The sequence below is a fragment of the Schistocerca gregaria genome, chromosome 2 (assembly GCF_023897955.1).
Source record: "Schistocerca gregaria isolate iqSchGreg1 chromosome 2, iqSchGreg1.2, whole genome shotgun sequence".
In the NCBI taxonomy this organism is placed as follows: Eukaryota; Metazoa; Arthropoda; class Insecta; order Orthoptera; family Acrididae; genus Schistocerca; species Schistocerca gregaria.
In genome coordinates, this window is record NC_064921.1 from 440,471,405 (window position 1) to 440,496,657 (window position 25,253).

Genomic DNA, 25,253 nt, shown 5'->3' on the forward strand with positions numbered 1-25,253 from the left:
AAATAAGCTACTTGTAACCCACCAAACATATATTAGCACAAACTCAGTTAGCACATATACAATAATAGCCAGTCCTACCTTCAACATAATAGCCACAGCTGAATGAGCCACAAGCTTAAAATATTTTGCTCGAAATAATTTCGCAACGACCCAGGAAATTTACGAGCCAAAACCAAAGAAGTACTCGTTAACCGTTACTATTGCTTAATCGTAATAGCAGTTGCCTGTCATTCAGGTCAGAGTTACACAGCAGCCTTTGGTAAACGGGAACACTTCACTATGTGCGGACTGCAGAAACACAAATTACTTGATGTTACATACTGTTCAAAATACAGCTTGGATTACATTCGCTCTCAGTGAACTCTTAATAAACCAGCGTGCGACATTTGAAATCCAGGATGATATAGACTTGCAGGCTGGATATACGAAGCATATAACTTCTTGCAAGAACTTATTAAACACAGATGCTCACCATTCTAACACATACGCAGTTCGATCGAAGTAAGCTGGTCGATAGCGATCCCAGTTAGGCGAGCGGTCTAACGCACGGCTTTCCGGAGCGGGAAGGAGCGCCTGGTCCCCGGCACGACTTCGCCTAGCGGACTTGAGTCGAGGTCCAGTGAGCCGGCCAGCCTGTGGATGGTTTTTAGGCGGTTTTCATTTGCCTCGGCGAATGCGGGCTGGTTCCCCTTATTCCGCCTCAGCTACACTATGTCGGCGATTGCTGCGCTAATAAGTGCTGCACGTACACGTACACCACCATTACTCTACCACGCAAACAAAGGGGTTACACTTGTCTGGTGGGAGCCGTTCTCTGGAGGGGTCCAACGGGGGCCGAACAGCACAATAATCCTGGGTTCGGTGTGGGGTGGCGGAGGGGTGAAGTGGACTGCTGTAGTCGTCGTGGGGTTGTGGACCACTGCGGCTGGGGCCGGGTCGGAGCCTCTCCGTCGATTCTAGGTCCCCGGTTAACATACAATACAATACAAGCTGGTCGAATACCGTAGTAGGAACCACAGCTAGATTGAATACAAGTCTGAATATAACGCCCAACTTGTAACGCCGGAAATGCATATCCTCTTGTATTTTTACGCTCGGTCTTGCCTAGGGAAAACTATGCTATCGAGCGATTACATCGATAGGTCGTGTGGAGAACCAAAGTGTTTAGGGTCTTTGGTAGTATTAACTCTGCCGCGTGGAGCACGGGCAGAACAGAGTCTGGCTGGAGTAGGGCGGTGGAGCACGTGTGTTGTGTGACGCTCCCGCGAGCTGTCGCGCTTTCGAGGTTTGGCAGCTTGTAATTGCGCTCGACTTGCTATGATAGTTTCTGACACGGTGTCGCAGACGCGAAGTATTAGCTGGCGCACTTCAAGAGGCCGTTTCGCCTGGTGACAGGCATGAGCCTTTGTTGCTCATTGTCCCAATTGCATTACCAAGGAGGGTCCCTTCCTTTTCCGGAATGAACCCGAGTGTCGTTGAAATTCAGACGCCAGCATTAAAGTAATATCATTCGATTTCACTGCTTTAATTTCAAAGTTCAGTTAAGGTATTCATAGCTGGCTACAATATTTAGATTACACAAGCACAAATTAAGAGTGCATGTTTTATTACCATGTTTTAGCTTACCTGTGACTGCAGCTCAGCTTGGTACGTACTAAATTTTACTATTGTTAATTGTTCAGAATCATTTAATTCAAGTTCAAAGAAAATCTCTTATTTCGAAATTGCATAGATTCAAGTAGCTTTTGAAATGACTGTTGAGGTAGCCCAAAACTAACCTGATTTTATTGGATTTCGAGTGCTCCAGAAACAAAGTTCACTATTAATTTCAGTCACTAAATTAACTTTCAATTTTCCGGTTTTATTAATTCTGTTGCTAAATTAAGTCAGAGTGTAGCGAAATTTATTACTTCTGACAAACATTCAGTTTTCACACAACACGTGTCAACCTTCAGTTGCCATGCTTTTAGTGCTAATTATATGTGCATTAATCTTTCGTTTTCAGTTATTCCGTTATTATAGTAGTTGTCCATAGGATTGGCGACCGTAATTTTCCCCAAATCTCAAATATCTAATTACCGCTAGTTAATTGTTAACGCAACGGCCGCACATTTGCTTTCTTTATTAACGATATCCCTTTTCAAAATTAATTTTCACCAGTTTCATTTGCATTTTTCCTTTCATTTAAATGTAACCCTTCTCTCCCTCTTTACCGACAAATTAACTTCGGTGACGATTGCTTTTCCCAAATTTCCATTAGGTGCACGCGGTTTAATTTTTCACTGTCGATAAGATCGATAAGTGAGGGAGAGGTTACAAACTGCCGTGCCGTTCTCACAACGGCTCCTCCCAAGGCACACCACTGTAGAGATTAATCCGTCCGCTATGCCCCTGGCTAGCAAACCCTCCAACCTTGATGGGAGGCTGAGGCCTGTTGTTTATTGCCCCTTATCGACTGCGCTATACGCTGCACTGCCTTCTCCTGCACTTGGCCCAACCCAGAAACACAGATGAGCGTTTTTGTTGGAAACACCGCGCTCACACTGCTCGCAGACCAAACCACTGCCACTTGTTACAGCCCTAAGAGCACCGTCGCCAAAGAGCTCTACCCGCGCTTGCGCACCTCTATATCCACGCCTCTTCCCCTAGTGCCTGGTGACAACCACTAAAGGTGCCACCTATCGACCAAGAGCAAAGATCAGTCACTCGGCACAAGTGTGATCGATAAATCGCGCGCCGCAGTTGATTGGCATTTGCATTTATCAAAACTACTTTAATGCGGTGCTGCCAAGAGGCTTTGTTCAAAGATCGTTCATTCATTTACGTTCATGGTCAACAGCCAGTCACTGCAGCAACCGTTGATCGTCTGCAGGTCTCCATTCACTTCACTAAGTCTTCTTATGCTGCTGCCTTCTTACAGACAGCAGCGTCGCCCACGAATACGCTTAAAGAGCTTACGAGCTTAACCAATAGAACACTAATTTATAATGTAAATAGTAAGGGCCCTGTAACACTCTCCTGCTCTACTCCCAAAGTTACTTTTAGACCTGACGATTTAGCGAAATGTAGAGTTCTGTTTGCTACGAATTCCTGATTCGAGGCACAGAACTGATCCTTTACTCGATAAGCTCGTATTTCCTTCACTAAATGTTAGTCCGGAAATCTACAGACTGCCTTCCTAAAATCAGTCTGATCGCCGTTGTGGACACCGCTCTGAGTTTCTTGGACGAATCGCGTGAGGTTAGTTTCTAAAGATATCTGTTGGCTTTGATAGAGTTGATTTTCGGGGTGCAGCATGATCATAATGCATGAGCATGAAACATGTTCTCTAATTTCCGAAACAGATTGACGTCAGTGATATACGTCTACAATTGTATGCATTTGTCCGACGATGGTTACCTTCCTTCCTTTTAGCTCTAAGGTTTAAAGTCAAAGCTGATCGCATGCAGAGGGCATTTAGACGTGTCAATGAAATCTCTAGTTTGAAACGGTATTCTGCTCACCATTCAGCTTGTCCGGAACAAATCTGAAAGCTCTTTCAAATGCCTACGCCTTTTTCAATAGTGGCGTTAACATAGCTATTGATAATCCTTATTTTTCTCTGACATCATTCTTAGAGACAGCCGCAGGTTTTGTGTTAACATCCGATACATTGCTGGCTGGCCGTTGTGGTCGAGCGGCTCTAGGCGCTTCAGTCTGACTCCGTGCGACTGCTACGGTCGCAAGTTCGAATCCTGCCTCGGGCAAGGATGTGCGTGATGTCCTTAGGTTAGTTGGGTTTAAGTAGTTCTAAGTTCTAGGGGACTGATGACCTCAGATGTCCCATAGTGCGTAGACCCATTTGAACGACACACTGCTGGACGCTGGCCATTGGTATGTCGTTGCTGGTCCAACTGACCAAATGGTTCAAATGGCTCTGAGCTCTATGGGTCTTAAAATCTGAGGTTATCAGTCCCCTAGAACTTAGAACTACTTAAACCTATCTAACCTAAGGACACTACACACATCCATGCCCGAGGCAGGATTCGAACCTGCGACAGTAGCGGTCGCTCGGTTCCAGACTGTAGCACCTAGAACCGCTCGGCCACTCCAGCCGGTTCCAACTGACCATCGCGTATTACCATACAGTTTGCTTTTCGTCTAAAAAACGTTTAAACCACATTTTATAATCAAGATTTGAGTTCTAAACACTTGCGCCAACATCGCATGTCTCATGTTTGATATTTTTCTAACATCGTAAAGAAACTTGACGTTTATGCGCCTCTCCATTGCTCTGTGGTATAAACTGCACGCTCTTACGTATGACGTGCTGCAACAGACAAATCTGTTTTAGTATAAGTTTGACCTCATTTGGGCACTGGTTGTCGACATGCTCCCGTTTTTAAAACATGTTTTCACTTGGATGTTAGACCATTCACAAAAATTTTTAGACGCACTTTTTATACCACACCTGTTTACCACTCGCCGCTGTGGCCGAGCGGTTCTAGGCGCTTCAGTCCGGAACCGCGCGAGTGCTACGGTTGCAGGTTCGAATCCTGCCTCGGGCATGGATGTGTGTCATGTCCTTGAGTTAGTTAAGTTTAAGAAGTTCTACGTTCTAAGGAACTGATGACCTCAGATGTTAAGTCCCATAGTGTTCAGAGCCATTTGCACCATTTTTTGAACCTGTTTACCCAAGCACAGGTTGATTTGAAATGCGGACTCTGCTTCATTCGACTACAATTCCTGAACAATGACTCGAATTTGGATGAATTATAAATAATTTGAAAGGAGTTGTCTTACAAAGTTCTCAATCACCGTCAGTTGAGCGTATTCTGATTTACATTGCCATTGTTAGAATGCTTATGAAGCTCAAGCGCTTGAACGATCTTATTTGCAATTATAGTATTACGGAAGACTGTACCCCAAATTTTTTGCGTTCGTGAAATCAGTAGAATTTAACAGGTAACTGTACTGCGTCATGAATTTCAGCATTTCACCCGAGCAGAAAGAGCATTTATCAGTCGATAATCGATTTTAAGAAACTGATCCTTTGCCCAGATCGGCTGCGTGTATTGAAGGAAAACTTCACACTAATGAAATGTATACCGACTGCACCCAAAGTAGTGACAATGAAACTTAAATCATTGTAAATTAAGATCTAACACTACTTACCGTTTTGACTGTAAGAAACAACTAGTTGCAGGCTGTAGGCTACAGAGTTATATGTATCGAGTAGAATTTGGTGAATTTATTCTTCAAAACTTCGAAGGAAACAAGATTTTTGTGTTACATGCTGCTTTTGATGACGAGGGGACTTTTGTCTTAAGACGGCATGTCAATAAACTGCATGTGCGACTTTGGAGACTGCAAATACCAATGAAATAGCACAGTATGTAATAATTCAGGAACAAATGGACTGCGCCATATCGCTAACGAAGGTTTATGGAGCTTTCATTTGCATATCATGTTTCACAGTGGTACAGAACAGACTTCCTCCGCAAATTAGTGAAGATTACATCATTTTGCTTTTTAATAGGACGGTGCTTCATTTAGTCGGAAGTGAAATTTTCTAAAATTTCTCAATGGACCTCTCCTTCAGAGGTGAGTAAGTCATATGGGAATATCTATAACATGAAAAGACCACAGGGAATGATGTCAGAAGAGCATTCAAATACAACAATAACATGTAATGTGTGTTTAATGACATATAAAGGTATGAAATTTAGAATCAAAATATCTCTTTTAAGTTTCTCATTTGCAACAAAATTACCAGTTCATCTTCTTTCTTGGTGCTTATCTCTTACATGACCGTGAAATGGTAGGACATTTAGGATTCAACAGACTGTCGATGTTGATATGACTAGAGATGGACAGCATATCCGAATTTACTGTACAAGAATAAAAAAATCGGTTATGGCTTTATTTAATTAATAAAACTAGCACTCTCTTCAAGTGATGTGGGAAACATATAAAATACCTAAATTTATGTAGCCGGACCTGCTACTGTCCCTCTGAATACGGGTGTAGTGTATTAAACACTATCACGTCACTTGGTCACTTAGCAATATGGCAGTCATGAGGAAGCTATGAGGCTGAGGCAATGCAGAGCGGTAACGAACAAACTAAAGAACCACTAATATTAGGCTACTAGCAGCACCTGATCGCGGGAGATACAGCAGTCACGTTTCCATTGCAACGGTTTCTATTTCTCTCGTCCAGGGGTTTATTTTTTTAAAAGTAGTTAGCCCTTCCTCCAATCTCCAAAACGTCTTATTTACTTGTACTTGTCGTGTAAACAGCGTCCACTCTGGTGAATACTTGTCTGTGCTTTAATTATTCCAAAGCAAGGTGAGTAAGGGCGTATATGCAGGAGAAGCGAGAGTAAAAGCTTGGCCAGGTCAACCTCATTCAGATTTTCCATAGTTTTCTTAAGTTATACTACACGTTTTCTACCTCCATACATGTCAGACTGACTTGATATGGCGTTTCTGTTGACTTTTTAGTCGACGGTTTATCAACATTTAATCGTCCTTTCTGGCTTCCTAACGCTGCAGCGAGCCCGTATTGAGCCTTTAGGTACACTCCACACGTCATTATGACACATGTGATCTCAACGTATATTTACTTGTAAGCTACGAGGTTAAAATTATATCCGTAATTTCGTGAGCGATATGCAGGACGCTGAAAAACAGTTATCCTTGGGTAAACTGATCTCATCTCTGCATGAAATTGAAATTAAATGCCCATATTTTCCGGAGTCCCCACTTAGGTCAATACTTGTATTCTTCGAATAAGATTTTTCAGTGCGTTGGTGTCTTCCGTGTACAGTGATGTTGTGAAGTCTGCTAAATAACCAACTACATCTGCCATAATCCCTTCATTGGGCTCCAAACGTTCTCTGGGGACAATTGTATTCCGGTGTGACTATAAGAAGTGCTCCAACAACGCGTGCTTCACCTCTTTCTGTTCTCCCATCTTTATAGACCTTTGCCAATGTGGGATGAATATCCTTTGGCAGTGAACCCCAAAACACAGAACTGCATATCAGCAGAGTTTTACAATTTATGAGTTTGGATGAAACACATGCGCGCGCGCGCACACACACACTCTCTCTCTCTCTCTCTCACACACACACACACACACAAGACTCATACCAAAACCCAATGTGGGGTGAATATCCTACGGCAGTGAACCCCAAAACACAAAACTGCATATCAGCAGAGTTTTACAGTTTATGAGTTTGGATGAAACACACACACACACACACACACACACACACACACACACACACACACACACACACACACTAGAATCGTACCAAAAGAAAACGATTCCGTAGATTAATTCAGTACTAGGGGCGTTCAATGGGTAATGCAAAACATTATTTTTTTTCCTTGAAGGTGCTTGGTTTTATTCTGGATTCCAGTACACATTATTATCCTACGCACTTTTGGCTAAAAAACCCTATTTTTCAATATAATGTCCATTCATGCGATGGCGTTATCGTCCTACTGGAAGGGCCTGCAGGTCCGCACGATACCACTCGACTGATCAACGTCGAAGCCAGCGTCTTGCTGGATAAATAAAACCTCCCCATGAACCACGTACTGCGTCTTGCAGAGTGCATCCTTCATCGGGATTATTCCACTATGTCCCACAACAAATACAGCATTTTTCAAACGAAACTGTCCGAGAAAAGAAAAGTTACATTAATTGCTGAACGCCCCACTTAAGTTGCTGGGCAACATGTATTAAAAAGACATGCAAAACGGTACCACCTCCATCTCTCCGACAGATGTTGACCTGGCCATGACAGTACACAGCAAAAACAGCTTCTTAGACTAATTTATGAGGTTATATTGATGTAGCATACTACACGCAACAAAGCAATGATGAAACAAATCTACACTTTTAGAGTCGTGGTCTTATTATGTGGCTATCTGCGTTTAAATCACTTCACTTTAAAATTCCCATCTCGTGCCTCTCTGCTTTGTCATATCACAGAACCGCCGTTGACCAGAGTTTCTTCTTGCCCTCAGCGCTGCTCCAGATCGCGTCCGTTTATTGCTGCACCAGCTAACCTGTAGTAGAATGGATTTTCTTGTGAACATTAAGTGCGCAACGCCACATGAATGCACTGAGTAATGAACTGTTTGTTCTCATTACGAAGAGAGCGATGCGCGCTTCGCCAGAAGCCTGTATTTACATTAATGTACATTAGTTACAAGTGAAACGTTTGTGCGCATGCCGTATTTATATCAATATCAGAAAACTTCCGCGAAACTTCTAAGTAATCTCTTCTGCCCGTTTTTACATTAAGCTCGTGTTTTGCACACACGTCGTATTTACATTAATATCAGAGAACTTCTACGAAGCTGCAAACCAGCCCGTTCTGGGTATTCTCGTTTTTAAACTTGTCCTGTGATGAATTTACATTTGAAGTCCTTCAAGGAGATCAAATTCTCTTTTCTTCTCCTCTACTAAACACGTCTCTAGGTACTCTTCAATTACTTTTAATGGGCAACACGTCTCATATAAGAGCTTGGCTACTGCTGATTTTCCTTAATTGCCTAGCCTACAGGCGAATCTGTATTCTTTACATCTCATTATATCTCGCCAGGCATGTTCTCCTTGTCTGTCCGATATATCTTGCGTTACATGAAGTACATAGAGACTCCGCTTGTTCCACTTTACTTTCTTCCTCGAAGTCATGTTCGAAGTTATATTTGAGCATGTTATTCACTTGGGATGCTAACTTCACGTTTCCTGGCTCAAATGTATTCGAACTGTGTGCTAACATTGCTTCATAGTAAGGTACATACTGAATAAATATAATAATTGAAGTGAACAATCACGGCCTCTGAACCACAAGATGAATACTATGAAAATATTCTACGCGGGTATTCGCGGGCTGTTTGGAGTCTGGCAGTTCAGGCTTTCCAGTACATCTGTTTTATTTTTTCACAATTTAAATACACCGGCACTGTCATTATTTGCCTGGTTTCTTTGTCGACTGTTACATCGACCCTGTATTGGTAGATATCACATGGGTAATCTGTTACAATTCCCAAAAAGTTTTCTAAATGATCTTGAAACAAGTTGGTGTGTCAAGTAAAAGAGCATGGGGCCATGTTCTGTCAATTTCAATCAAGCCTTAAGAAAACGAATTTTGTTCCCTTGTTAGGTTCTCTGTACGTGCATGATCTATAATGTGTTTTGTGCCACATGACAGCTAAGAATACGGCCCAGGTGTGACACGCGCGGGAGGTGCGCTTTCCATTCTGATAAGAGTCCGCACAAAGCACCCACCTCGCTGGGGCCGACGGACCCAGTTCGTGTCGCTGGGACGCAAGGCCACCCTGTAAGAATCGACCCCTTACCCTCCTCCCGGTGGTGGAGTATCTTACGTACTTGTACTCCTGTGTATAAAAGATTTTGTGACACGTCTGCCTAATGATCCGTAATTAATGGAACCAAGGCAACGAATTCGAGGATCAACGGTTAACGGTAGAACCTGGGTGGTGACAAATTGATAGTTACCGCATGGGAGTGTGTATAACAATGATCTAACTGTTAGAAAATGTTTAAGTTAAAGATACATTGTAATTAGCCATAACTGTGCATATCAAAAATTGTTAGAATGAATCTGGCTGCACGATAAAAACGCTCGACAGCTCAAAAAAGGGTAAAAGTTAAATTTGGTAAATGATTGTATTGACTTTGGAATCACGCAAATACTGGACAAGAACGATTAGGCAGCAACTGCACAAAATGCACTCGCGCGAACTCAGATGCAGAAAACACGTGTAACATGAACACTAAACAGGTTAATTTGGAATGCAACGATGTTAATTATAATCATGAAAACCAATAATATGCAATACGATACTGCAGTGCCTGTATTGTTGAGAAATATGATGCAACATTCCTTCGGACATGCATGTAGTGAAAACTGTGCCGGACAGGGACTCGAATCCGGTTGCCTTACAATTAGGCTATCTAAAACTTCCATATGTTATCAACCACGTGTCTACAATCTGTACTCGTGCATCCATGCAGTATATTCTAGCACAGGAGAGGCATTTTAATTGAAAGTCGCTTGCTCAGTGTCGGCAGATAAATACGACATTGCAGGGCCTTGCTTCGAAGTACGATGCAATATTCCCGCATAGATGTCCGAAGGAATACTGCATCGTACTTCGAAGCAAGGCCCTGCAATGTCGTATTCATCTGCCGATACTGGGTAAGCGACTTTCAATTAAAACGTGTCCCCTGTACAGGAATATACACAAGGATGTACGAGTACATGCTGTGTAACACGTGGTTGACGACATAAGGTGGAAGCCTGGGTCGGGCCCTAATCTGTATCGTTCATACCGATAGCTGTAGTAAAGTGGCTCTGAGCACTATGGGACTTAACATTTGTGGTCATCAGTCCCCTAGTACTTAGAACTACTTAAACCTAACTAACCTAAGGACATCACACACATCCATGCCCAAGGCAGGATTCGAACGTGCGACCGTAGCGGTCGCGCGGTTCCAGACTGTAACGCCTAGAACCGCTCGGCCACTCCGGCCGACAATCGGTGTAGTAACTCACTTTCCGTTCTTTATCGAAATATCCTATTGAGTAAACTTCTGACACCTGTTACCGAACGGTCCTCTCACCGATTTTACTACAGTTGTACCGAGAGGTTTTTGATTTCAGTGTGGCCCTGTCGATCGGTGAGCTGTGGGTTATGTACACATATAATTTGTTATTTTAAACATATTTAGCGGTTTTAGCTTTGGATTTAGTAATTGTGTTACTAAAAAGAATCACCAGAGGACGCATCCGGTTGGAAAGGGAGTTCATAATAGACTTTTTTCCTTTGTTAGAAATATGGTTAGGTTAGGTTGTTACTGTGAATGATTACATGAAAATAAAAGTTTTCAGTCAATATTCTCTCAAAATACGTGTTATTTTTATGCAAATAAGAGTTTAAAAATCATTAAATATCAAGACATCGGCTCTGCTTATGTATATTACATGAGTGTGAACTGACGTTACTAGTGACTTTGTCTTCTTTTCCCCACAAATCGTTTAGTTAGTAACTATCGAAACGTGCTTACAACTGTCAAGCAACAATGGAAAGTAATTATGTGAAGCCTGATATTGGAAACCTTCCAAACTATCACACATTTATACCTTACGCAGCACCGTTCGACAACGAAGTCAGCCTACTTTCCTCTGCACAATAGTATAAGAAATGGGCGCTATTTTTCTGATGTTTGACTCGGGCAAGTGGTTAGCGCGCGGGAATGCACTACGAAAGGTCACGGGTTCACGTGTGGATGGGAGCAAGAATTTTTGTTCCTCTTCATATATGCACCACATTCTGAAACATTGTTATTCGTGTAAGTTAAGATTTTTCTGCGATATTTGTTATTACTGACATGTAAGAGCGCACTTCCTCAGTAATGATTTCGTGATTTCTGTGTGTTTAAAAAACGAAATATGAAATTGCTGGATATAAAATTGCTGTGAGTGAATCAACCGACAGTGACATTTATATTTTTTCTTGTCAGAAATAATTCACCAGTTTTTCTGAATATGTAGCGATTTCCGAGTATGCAGTTAGACAGGAATCTAACAGCACAACTTAAATTACTGGGAATCTAACTAGCAGCAGTCATCTTCATAATCTTGACTGTCACAAGTATTTATCTGCAATAGAATCCTCAACAGCAGTAGACAGAGATGAAAGATCTCCGCCGTAACATTTTTAGACTGTAGCACCATATACGAAACATTTTGATTCATGAGATGCATGTTATAAACTTCGGCGAACTGCAGGAGCTCTCGAAGTGCGTTTTTTCAATTTTGTTTTTAAGACCCAAATCGTTCAAAAATGTTCAAATGTGTGTGAAATCTAATGTGACTTAACTGCTAAGGTCATCAGTCCGTAAGCTTAAACACTACTTAACCTAAATTATCCTGAGGACAAACACACTCATACCCATGCCAGAGGGAGGAGTCGAACCTCCACCGGGACCAGCCCCCAAATCGTTGACATATCATATAGGCAAGTGGGCTACTTAATCATTTGGGTCTCTAGGAGCTAGTTATAACCACATTCTGTTTATCTTCTTATTCTTTGAAACTCTCAGAATCAACTTTTCGGGTGTTTTTATAGATGTATTAGTACAATGTGGTACTACACAATATTCATAACTCATTTTCTGGAACGTAAAATCCAAAACACGATGTCAGCGTGAATGAGAATAAGATGACAAAATGCTGCATTTACGACACTCTGCAGAATACAGACAAATACGCTATCGTCATTGTGCATGCATGGAAATATGCAGTCAGAGAAACTGTAAAAATTTCTATGCATTGCAGCTGAGAATCACGGAAATGGATTTACTCGGCCTGATACTGTCAAGGAGGAGGCAAGAGCAAGGAAATCGGACACGTCAGTTCCATGGAATGCGGCGTCCTGCGTTATGGCAATGTAAACGCAATTTTCGGTACTCCGAGGGATGGCGCCCCTGTGTCGTCTGCTAGCCGCTTTGTGTTCGTGGGGCTGTGCGCGCTGCAGTGCGCATGCGCGGATCTGCGGCCGCTTGCTCTTGATTGGCTTGCGCTTCGCTTCTCTAGACCCGAACGGTATCGCTACCGAAATGCATACCGAATAATGCAGGGGTTCTAATTCGAGTACTAGACTGTTCGGTGCTCATGAGTACCGAAACGAGCGGAACAATGGCGGAAAGATACAGAATAGGCACCCACTGACTGTGAGTCGTGCTCGGCGACCGTTCTCGACAGGTGGAAAATTCGGTTGGAGTGCCGCTCTCGTACAGATTTTCACTGTCGTCATTCCCTTATGTAGCTGACGGTTGTCTGTATTTGCTACTGAAAATAAGTGTTGTACTAGGAACTTAAGGTAATGCTGTCTGTCTCAATGTTTGCATAATCGTGACCAAATTTAACTACTGTTCTTTACCGATTACTTTTCAAATGATGCTGTATAAACATTTTTTCACAGCAACAACTATTTGTCAATACTAATGTTACTCAGACAAATGCACATAAAACCATTTACAGAAACAACGTAAAACCATCTTTGACTACAAGAGAGCCAGCATTCTTTTGTGGCTGGAATATGAACTGCATTTAAAACACCTTTTCTTTGAACTGGTTGCCTGCAGTAACAGTGTAACACTATATGTACAATTATAGTTACAACTGCTTTATATTACTATAATTACTTGACTTAAAATTAACTGTAAATGAAAGCGAATCTGTTTTCTTTTAATTCTTTCTTTCGCTCATATCTTTCTCGGAACTTGTGGTGAGGAGGATAGTACCCTGCTTGGGTCAATAAAGTTTCACTAGCAGAGGTTATACTTCGACTAAAGGCACTCTAAAGTTCGAAGAAAGTAATTATTACGGTAGCATGTCTATTACACGGCTATAAAAATACGTGCTAGATCTCACTTTCCAAAGACCTGCTTGTGGTGCGATGTAATACTGGGTATTCGTAATAGGCTCCTCTCGGTTAGCGAACAGCTTGAATAAAATTTGGACACACAGTATTCTTCATTAATTCCAAAATCTTCTGGCGACCACGTAGTTTGCCATACACGTGTTCGCTCACTTACATTTTGGTTTGCCACATAAAACCATATCCACCACGATCTCCATTTGGCATTTGCGCGCCAACACACACGTTGTACGTCACCATAGATGTTTTTCTGGGTCGAAGCGGGACTCAGCACTCAAGACAATTCTACTATAGTCAGTGATATTATTGGCCGAAGACGTATCTGGGGACGCCCCACACAGCCGTGGGATACCTACCTGACTCTCGTCTGCTACGTGTGTCGACAACCAGGAGTGGTGACTGTAACGCCCATAATAACCCATAATAACCACCCTTTTCTTGCAAAAGAAATTGCAAAATTAGTCATCGTGACAGTGACGGCACCTACTGACAACAAAATGTACACTTTTCTCAGTTTGATTAACAGGAATGTTATATAAATACTAATGCTTATCATAAAGAAAGGACTGAATGAAAGAATACCATACGATTCAGAACAGAAGCGTTAAAGAAAGATTTCAAAAATTGTTATTTACGAAGGTTAAAGCCCAGGCTATAAATAGACCAAAGATAACATTTATCCTAGAGGAGAGTTGTAGCCGCATCGAGTTGTAAGTTCCCTGTGACTACAACGTAACTCGGCAATGCAGATGTTATCTTCACTTCTCTCTTGTACTCGGGCACCAGTAGTACGCATGTTAAGCGCTGCTAAGATTGTTTTAAAACTGATTTGAACTTTAAAGTTGTACGATATAGACTGGCAATATTAGAAGTCGGACTAAACTAGGATCATCTTTACCATTATACAAATAACGAGATTTTGATGTATGTGACAGAAAAGTGAATCATGTGATTACTGATTTGTGATGGGACTTAGCCTTCGTGAGACTTAATAGTCACGAACATCAAAGGACACAGAAAGAGACTGATCGCCGACATAAACTCGATTATTAGACTTGAGTAGGCTACAAAGTAAACGTAATCACGAAGAAATTACAATTTCGCCATGTCGTCAGGAGTTAACATCAAGTCAGAATTACTGACGGTAACATAAGTAATTCCTTGAATGACATATCGGTGTGCGTGCTCAGCGTAGGGACAAACAATAATTACTAAAGACAATAAACCTTCAGCCAAATTTAATTCTTCGTCTCGCCTACATCATTTAATGGACATTTAAAGTGTATTTGTGAAATTGACTGAGTCTTCGGATAACGTAAAACTGCCAAGAGCATTAGTGATAATTTAAATGTGAACAGCTATAACTTTACACCAAAATTATGACGCATTATGAACATTGCTCAAGGGTATGTTATCTCTGAGTTACGTCTTGCAATTGTTGAATACGCGACGTAGCGACGCCTTGATGACGGAATAATAATTAACAACTTAATTTCCTCGCAAAATTCATAATGTGGCCTCGGCTTAGGTGATGGAATGATGATTCAAGACACCATTTTTTAACGTTTGGATAATCATTCTCAAACCGGGCATAAGAACTATAATCAGCGAGTTCGCGTAAACAGAAGGGTCTGTCGCGAACACGCAAGGATCTTTTGCTTATTTCAGGTCAACGGAGGCATCACGTTTTGAGTGGTGCAGTCACTACATTTATAAGTGAAGAAGATCGACAGATCACGAACACAATTGCTTTTATTACAAGCAAGGGCGAGGCACACACTCCGGCGTGCTGCTCGATCGAGACAGTGATATAATTTTCGAGATACAGTAACTGAAAATAAACAAACCACGTTTTTTTTAATTTTTTTTTTTTACTCGTTGTTCGACGGACGCCGTTCTACGTCATCTCGATAGGGACACCCGACATCCATCACCATCCGGCCGAGAGAGAACAGCGCCACATGGCCTCGGATGCCATTTCGTTTCATAGCAACATCCATCACCATCCGGCCGAGAGAGAACAGCGCCACATGGCCTCGGATGCCATTTCGTTTCATAGCAAGACCACTTTCGTTGTAATTCGAAGCATCCATACAGCACCACGGTACGCCAATGATATTCCACACCCCGCTGTGTTGCCCTTCGTGGCAAGCCACCCTGGACTCACATTTGAGCAGATGTGCCCATGCAGATGGCGAGTGTTTCTACTGCTAGTCTTCCTTTTTTCCAAACCCTACCTTGGCCACAAGATTCTCGGATCTATACCCATTTGGGAATGTTTGGAGAACTGTGAGTAGAGCCTTCCAACCACCTCGGGATTTTGATGGTCTAATCTGCCAGTTTGATGGAAGTTAGCGCGATATATTTCAGGAAGACATCCAACAACTCTATCAATCAATGCCAATCCGAATGACCGTTTGAATGATGTCCAGAGGTGAACAAACACTTTATTGACCTGTTCAGTATATGAATCTCTTCGACTTGAATAAACCATCTAACTTTTGTGAAATTGTAATTATTTGTTTGTCTGGATGTGTACATGACATCTTCTGATTTCCATTCATTCCGACAATTCCTTGGTGGCTAGTCATTTTTTTATGTTAGAGTGTACAAGCCACAGAATCACACATACAAGTTCTCACCACCAGGAGGATGATTAAGCGTATTTTAAATGGGAATTATTGGTCATCATTCACATAGAAAACGTGTTTTGACCGTTGATTCCCATAACTTGCCGGAATACATAAGGAAAACGGGATGAGGTGTCTAGTTCTAAGGTATGTCGAAACAGTTATATATGACCATATTAGTAGCTATGTCGTTATCAGAAACTTTGTAAAAATGTGGTGATACTCCTTCAGCAGATGAGTGCTCAAATACCGAATGTGTTCATTGTAAAGGGAATCGTAACTCAATGAGTAAAGGATGCACAGAGTATGAGAAGCAGAAACAAATAAAGAAAGTTTCTGCCGAGCTCAACAGTCCATATATTGAAACTAAGAATCTAGTAATTCACAGAGCATACTCGGAAGTTGCTATCGTTAAGTTGCCGAAAGAAGACGAACAAGCTTGCCCCAGTCTTCCTGACACGCAAACCAGGGCCACAACATACAAGCAGTCTCGTCAACAAACAAAACATTTAGTAATTTCTACTATACCATGACTCCCATTCGTTCATCAAGGTGAACCACGATTAGGACCCACTGCAGAAAATCCGCACTGCCCACATGGTGGTGGTGGTGGTGGTGGTGGTTGTTAGTGTTTAACGTCCCGTCGACAACGAGGTCATTAAAGACGGAGCACAAGCTCGGGTTAGGGAAGGATTGGGAAGGAAATCAGCCGTGCCCTTTTAAAGGAACCATCCCGGCATTTGCCTGAAACGATTCAGGGAAAACACGGAAAATCTAAATCAGGATGGCTGGAGACGGGAGTACTGCCCACAGTATCATATATTTCCTACTGAGAAGGAAACAAGCACAGGCAGTTATTCTCCATCAGATGTGTCAAGCAAGACTCAAATTATTGAAAAACTAAAGAACCTTGTTCCTGGACTTATAAGAAAAGGACAACTATCAAACACGGAATCAATAGGCTTAGATTATGCTTATCCATTACGGATATTTTAGAACCGTGACTGTGTATTGAATGTAAATTAGTTATACACAACTGCAACCAGTCACTTTTTTTTGAATAATAATGCGTTATTACATGAACCGGTTTTCGAACCTTTTCAGGTTCATCTTTAGATGGTCTCGGGAGGATCCGGGAAGTTACATCATTACTGGTAGTAGCATAATGCTGGATGCTGGTTCTATTGCAGAAAGATGGGTCACACTTTAACGTATCGCCATGACTATAGCTTATTTGTCGATATGGATTTAAATTTAACCTGAAATTTGTTCTTGTAGTAATTTATTTATTTATTTTATCTCATGTTATCGCCATTCTGATTAAAATACTTGCCCTTAAATCGACTTTAACACATATAAAGAACAACAAATTACATCTCTGTACAAAGTAGGCTTATGCCATATCTTTCTGTCAAGATCTTTGTTACAAGCAACAGTTGTAAGGCGCGTGCTGGATGCTGGTAAAGTGTCACTGTCAAAGTGTAAACTAATATAGTTTGTGTGAAAGTGTTCTGGACATCAAAATGGAGACAGACAGATCCGAAAAAAGCCGCCTATACTGTCGCAGTAAGTAAAAACTAAGTTTACATCCATATCAACAAATAAACTGTAGTCATGGCGATAGATTAAAGTGTGACCCATCTTTCTGCCATAGAACCAGCACCCAGCATTATGCTACTACCAGTAATGATGTAACTTCCCGCCCGGATCCTCCCGAAACCATCTGAAGATGAACCTGAAAAGGTCCGAAAACCGATCAATGTAATAAAGCATTATTATTAAAAAAGTGACCGGTTGCAGTTGTGTATAACTTATTTACATTCAACAGACTCATTAGCTATCCAACAGGCAATTGCTGGTATTTTATCTTAATAAAAGGAAAAAAAACAGACAATGTAAATTTTACTGTAGTACACGCCTCAACAATCTCAAACAAAAACACAGTAGAGTATGAACTTTTTATGAAAAATTCGAGATCGACTCGATTTGTGGAACCACGACGGATATGATGGAAAAGGAGGCTTTGCCCTATTAATGAGATCCTCTGTGGCTTTTGCTGCCCAGTATATAGATTTTTACCAATATTTCATTATTTCCAAGCTCTAGCAGCAAAAGTGTTGGCATAATCAAAAGTTTTAACTTTAACATCAGTGTATTGTCAGTTGTTGTTGTTGTTGTGGTCTTCAGTCCTGAGACTGGTTTGATGCATCTCTCCATGCCACTCTATCCTGTGCAAGCTTCTTCATCTCCCAGTACCTACTGCACCTACATACTTCTGAATCTGCTTAGTGTATTCATTTCTTGGTCTTCCTCTACGATTTTTACCCTCCGCGCGGCCTTCCAATACTAAATTAGTGATCCCTTGATGCCTCAGAACATGTCCTACCAACCAATCCCTTCTTCTAGTCAAGTTGTGCCACAAACTTCTCTTCTCCCCAATCCTATTCAATACTTCCTCATTAGTTATGTGATCTACCTATTTAATTTTCAGCATTCTTCTGTAGCACCACATTTCGAAAGCTTCTATTGTTTTCTTGTCCAAACTATTTATCGTCCATGTTTCATTTCCATACATGGCTACACTCCATACAAATACTTTCAGAAAATATTTCCTGACACTTAAATCTATACTCGATATTAACAAATTTCTCTTCCTTAGAAATGCTTTCCTTGCCATTGCCAGTCTACATTTTATTTCCTCTCTACTTCGGCCATCATCAGTTATTTTGCTCCCCAAATAGCAAAACTCCTTTACTACTTTAAGTGTCTCATTTCCTAATCTAATTCCCTCAGCATCACCCGACTTAATTCGACTACATTCCATTATCCTCGTTTTGCTTTTGTTGATGTTCATCTCATATACTCCTCTCAAGATACTGTCCATTTCGTTCAACTGCTCTTCCAAGTCCTTTGCTGTCTCTGACAGAATTACAATGTCATCGGCGAACCTCAAAGTTTTTATTTCTTCTCCATGGATTTTAATACCGACTCCGAATTTTTCTTTTGTTTCTTTTACTGCTTGCTCAATATACAGTTTGAATAACATCGGGGCCGGCCGCGGTGGTCTCGCGGTTCTAGGCGCGCAGTCCGGAGCCGTGCGACTGCTACGGTCGCAGGTTCGAATCCTGCCTCGGGCATGGATGTGTGTGATGTCCTTAGGTTAGTTAGGTTTAAGTAGTTCTAAGTTCTAGGGGACTAATGACAACAGCAGTTGAGTCCCATAGTGCTCAGAGCCGTTTTTGAATAACATCGGGGAGAGGCTACAACCCTGTCTTACTCCCTTCCCAATCACTGCTTCCCTTTCATGTCCCTCGACTCTTATAACTGCCATCTGGTTTCTGTACAAATTATAAATAGCCTTTCGCTCCCTGTATTTTACCCCTTTCACCTTTAGAATTTGAAAGAGAGTATTCCAGTCAACATTGTCAAAAGCTTTCTCTAAGTCTACAAAGGCTAGAAACGTAGGTTTGTCTTTCCTTAATCTTTCTTCTAAGATAAGTCGTAAGGTCAGTATTGCCTCACGTGTTCCAGTATTTCTACGGAATCCAAACTGATCTTCCCCGAGATCGGCTTCTACTAGTTTTTCCATTCGTCTGTAAAGAATTCGTGTTAGTATTTTGCAGCTATGGCTTATTAAACTGATTGTTCGGTAGTTTTCACATCTGTCAACACCTGCTTTCTTTTGGATTGGAATTATTATATTCTTCTTGAAGTCAGAGGGTATTTCGCCTTTCTAATACATCTTGCTCACCAGATGGTAGAGTTTTGTCAGGACTGGCTCTCCCAAGGCCGTCGGTAGTTCCAATGAAATGTTGTCTACTCCGCGGACCTTGTTTCGACTCAGGTCTTTCAGTGCTCTGTGAAACTCTTCACGCAGTATCGTATCTCCCACTTCATCTTCATCTACACCCACTTCCATTTCCATAATATTGTCCTCAAGTACATCGCCCTTGTATAGACCCTCTATATACTTCTTCCACCTTTCTGCTTTCCCTTCTTTGCTTAGAACTGGCTTTCCATCTGAGCTCTTGGTGTTCATACAAATGGTTCTCTTATCTCCAAAGGTCTCTTTAATTTTCCTGTAGGCAGTATCTATCTTACCCCTCGTGAGATAAGCCTCTACATCCTTACATTTGTCCTCTAGGCATCCCTGGTTAGCCATTTTGCACTTCCTGCCGATCTCATTTTTGAGACGTTTGTATTCCTTTTTTGCATGCTTCATTTATTGCATTTTTATATTTTCTCCTTTCATCAATTAAATTCAACATTTCGTCTGTTACCCAAGGATTTCTACTAGCCCTCGTCTTTTTACCTACTTGATCCTCTGCTGCCTTCACTACTTCATCCCTCAGAGCTAACCTTTCTTCTTCTACTGTATGTCTTTCTCCCATTCTTGTCAGTCGTTCCCTAATGCTCTCCCTGAAACTCTCTACAACCTCTGGTTCTTTCAGTTTATCCAGGTTCCATCTCCTTAAACTCCGTCGAGACCGAAAACAACAATGGAGATGGCACGCATTATTTGATGTTTTTCCCACTATTTTTAATATGCTGAGATTCATATTCTTCATGGGGCTGCGAAGTCAATGACACCTATGAAGAAGCATGCACAATGTCGGCAATAGTACAGTGTATATCCACCTTTCGCAGCAATGCAGGCTGCTATTATCCAATGGAGACGATCGTAGAGATGCTGGATGCAGTCCTGTGGAACGGCTTGCCATGCCATTTCCACCTGGCGCCTCAGTTGGACCAGCGTTTGTGCTGGACGTGCAGACCGCGTGAGACGACGCTTCATCCAGTCCCAAACATGCTCAATGGGGGACAGATCCGGAGATCTTGCTGGCCAGGGTAGTTGACTTACACCTTCTAGAGCACGTTGGGTGGCACGGGATACATGCGGACGTGCATTGTCCTGTTGAAACAGCAAGTTCCCTTGCCGGTCTAGGAATGGTAGAACGATGGGTTCGATGACGGTTTGGATGTACCGTGCACTATTCAGTGTCCCCTCGACAATCACCAGAGGTGTACGGCCAGTGTAGGAGATCGCTCCCCACACCGTGATGGCGGGTGTTGGCCCTGTGTGCCTCAGTCCTATGCAGTCCTGATTGTGGCGCTCACCTGCACGGCGCCAAACACGCATACGACCATCATTGGCACCAAGGCAGAAGCGACTCTCATCGCTGAAGACGACACGTCTCCATTCGTCCCTCCATTCACGCCTGTCGCGACACCACTGGAGGCGGGCTGCACGATGTTGGGGCGTGAGCGGAAGACGGCCTAACGGTGTGCAGGACCGTAGCCCAGCTTGATGGAGACGGTTGCGAATGGTCCTCGCCCATACCCCAGGAGCAACAGTGTCCCTAATTTGCTGGGAAGTGGCGGTGCGGTTCCCTACGGCACTGCGTAGGATCCTACGGTCTTGGTGTGCATCCGTACGTCGCTGCGGTCCGGTCCCAGGTCGACGGGCACGTGCACCTTCCGCCGACCACTGGCGACAACATCGATGTACCGTGGAGACCTCACGCCCCACGTGTTGAGCAATTCGGCGGTACGTCCACCCGGCCTTCCGCATGCCCACTATACGCCCTCGCTCAAAGTCCGTCAACTGCACATACGGTTCACGTCAACGCTGTCGCGGCATGCAACCAGTGTTAAAGACTGCGATGGAGCTCCGTATGCCACGGCAAACTGGCTGACACTGACGGCGGCGGTGCACAAATGCTGCGCAGCTAGCGCCATTCGACGGCCAACACCGCGGTTCCTGGTGTGTCCGCTGTGCCGTGCGTGTGATCATTGCTTGTACAGCCCTCTCGCAGTGTCCGGAGCAAGTATGGTGGGTCTGACACACCGGTGTCAATGTGTTCTTTTTTCCATTTCCCGGAGTGTATGTGTACATTCTAAATAAAAAATACAAGAAGTAAGTTGACGTAACTGTGAAGGTATAAAGCTATCTTTTCGATATGAAAATTTTAATCCAACGATTGGTAAGATTTTATTCTCATAACATTAATCACCGTTAGAATACGAAGACACAGGAGCAGCAGTGCATAACTGTAACTCGGCTTAATTTCTACTAAGAACAGAAATTCTTTCTTGATACTGATGTCTGGTTTAGCTTGTATGCCGCAACATCAATAGCAAGGAATAACATTCGATTGATGATGAGCAGTTTTTTATTCTTTTTCTGTGGGGGAGGGAGATATTCCGTGCTAGTTATAGGGTGTGAATCATAATGAATGGGTCGTTTTACATACGTAATTACTGATTAACATGCATTTCTGTAGTTTGATTTTCCGTTGACTTTTTGCTTCACTTGCATTCGAATTCTGATTTTAATACGGTAGATACAACACTGTAAAAATATGCAGAGGGATTCATACATACATCACAAACATTTTTGGCGTACATTCGACGAACCAGCTGTCAAAGTGGGCAAAGAGGAAACGAGAAAAATAAAGGAAAAAATACTTCACTGAGGTCTATTTAGGCAAGTAAATTTTTAATTTCAAACCACATACTACGAGCTTTCCGTTTTGTAAATTTCCTACACGTATTTTTCTATATTTTCAGGAACTACCGAGCTCTAAGAAGTAGCACTGAAATCGAAGTGATATGAGACACTGATCAAAAAAAGTTATAAAGAATTCAGTTTATGTACGAATAAATAAGATTATCAAACATTTTTTAATGAATAGCACTTGCTGCTCGTCTATCGTACGTAGAATACAACCTTCAGGTACTGTATTCATTTTATTAGTTTTTCCATTACTTGTACTTATTCTGTGATTTAATTTTTGTGCAAAGTAGAATTGGTTGTGATTTTGGATCTCATTGATGTCCAGGTGTTTACAGACGGTAGTATTTTCGTTTGTTTCGCCAAATGAATTGTATTTGTTTCTCTACATATAATAAACTTCGATTTGCAGGCTCTGCACTCTATTCAGTAACCTGTTTCTGTTAGATTGCCCTTTATCCTACTGTTTAATTAAGTCATGGGTGGCAATTTCCCTTTCGTCGAACTATTGAGTTCTCCTCTTCCGTCCACTTCAAGTTCTAGGTTCTAGGGTATATCCTTCTTGTTTCTGTTAGGAAAAATTATGAAGTTTACTTTGGCATCTCTCTTGTATTTGGAGCAATTGCAAGAGATTCCTTTGTGTGAATGCAGGAGGTTAGCTTTTCTAGATATGCTTGTACGAAAAAGTAAACTCGTCGTGCTCAGCAATATTACGATACATATATTCCATAGGAGAGGCTCCTACTTCTGATTTGAGGCAACCGCTAAAAAAGAAAATTCTGGAGGTAGTGTGTTAATTTCCAGTCGTCTGAAGCACTACCTGATCTATTAGATTAATTTTGTTCCGACTTGTTTCTGAGAGTGTACTTGTGAAAAAAATTATAGCATGTCTTTAAAAATTTTACCGTATATTTGGGTGATTCTGTCAATAAAGCTTGTTTTGAAGTTCCTGCCTTTCATGACGCGTTAATGGTCCTCGTACTGCAATACAATGAATCGTTTCGTGTTGGCGATTCAATATTTATAATTTGTACCAAAGAACAGCGAAGGAGGAGGACCATCTGTTTTTATTTATGAAATATAAAAGAAGAATAAGATATCTGATGCATGAAACTATCTATCGCACTTCACGGAAGCACATACACACATCACTTAAGACTATAGATAGTACTGGTATACACTGTAAATTCCTGGTAGATTAGTATACGTTAGATATAAATGCAAGGATAATTAGTGACGCAAAGTTTTGCAAAATGTGATGTCACGTCAGTGCTTTATACACTGTAGCGAACATACTGACAGGAAACTGGCATGTCACTAAATGACATGCATAGTGAGTTACACTCAGAAAATTCTTAAAAAAATGAGTCAATTAATTGCTTATGTGAGGAAACCTCGTCTAATAAAGTTTGGGTTTTTATGAGATACCTTCTGGCTATTACAAACAGTGTTTGCCTCTCTTTGGTTGCTATACATGTTTCTACACGTATGTGGCATCTTCCGTGAATACTGTTAAATCACAGTGGTTTTCCCCCCCATGAACCATGGACCTTGCCGTTGGTGGGGAGGCTTGCGTGCCTCAGCGATACAGATGGCCGTACCGTAGGTGCAACCACAACGGAGGGGTATCTGTTGAGAGACAAGACAAACATGTGGTTCCTGAAGAGAGGCAGCAGCCTTTTTAGTAGTTGCAGGGGCAACAGTCTGGATGATTGACTGATCTGGCTTTGCAACATTAACCAAAACGGCCTTGCTATGCTGATACTGCGAACGGCTGAAAGCAAGGGGAAACTACAGCCGTAATTTTTCCCGAGGGCATGCAGCTTTACTGTATGATTAAATGATGATGGCGTCCTCTTGGGTAAAATATTCCGGAGGTAAAATAGTCCCCCATTCGGATCTCCGGGCGGGGACTACTCATGAGGACGTCGTTATCAGGAGAAAGAAAACTGGCGTTCTACGGATCGGAGCGTGGAATGTCAGATCCCTTAATCGGGCAGGTAGGTTAGAAAATTTAAAAAGGGAAATGCATAGGTTAAAGTTAGATATAGTGGGAATTAGTGAAGTTCGGTGCCAGGAGGAACAAGACTTTTGGTCAGGTGAATACAGGGTTATAAATACAAAATCAAATAGGGGTAATGCAGGAGTGGGTGTAATAATGAATAAAAAATAGGAGTTCGGGTAAGCTACTACAAACAGTATAGTGAACGCATTATTGTGGCCAAGATAGACACAAAGCCTATGCCTACTACAGTAGTACAAGTTTATATGCCAACTAGCTCTGCAGATGACGAAGAAATTGAAGAAAAGTATGATGAAATAAAAGAAATTATTCAGGTAGTGAAGGGAGACAAAAATTTAATAGTCATGGGTGACTGGAATTCGTCAGTAGGAAAAGGGAGGGAAGGAAACATAGTGGGTGAATATGGATTGGGGCTACGAAATGAAAGAGGAAGCCGTCTGGTAGAATTTTGCACAGAGCATAACTTAATCATAGCTAACACTTGGTTCAAGAACCATAAAAGAAGGTTGTATACATGGAAGAATCCTGGAGATACTAAAAGGTATCAGATAGATTATATAATGGTAAGACAGATATTTAGGAATCAAGTTTTGAATTGTAAAACATTTCCAGGG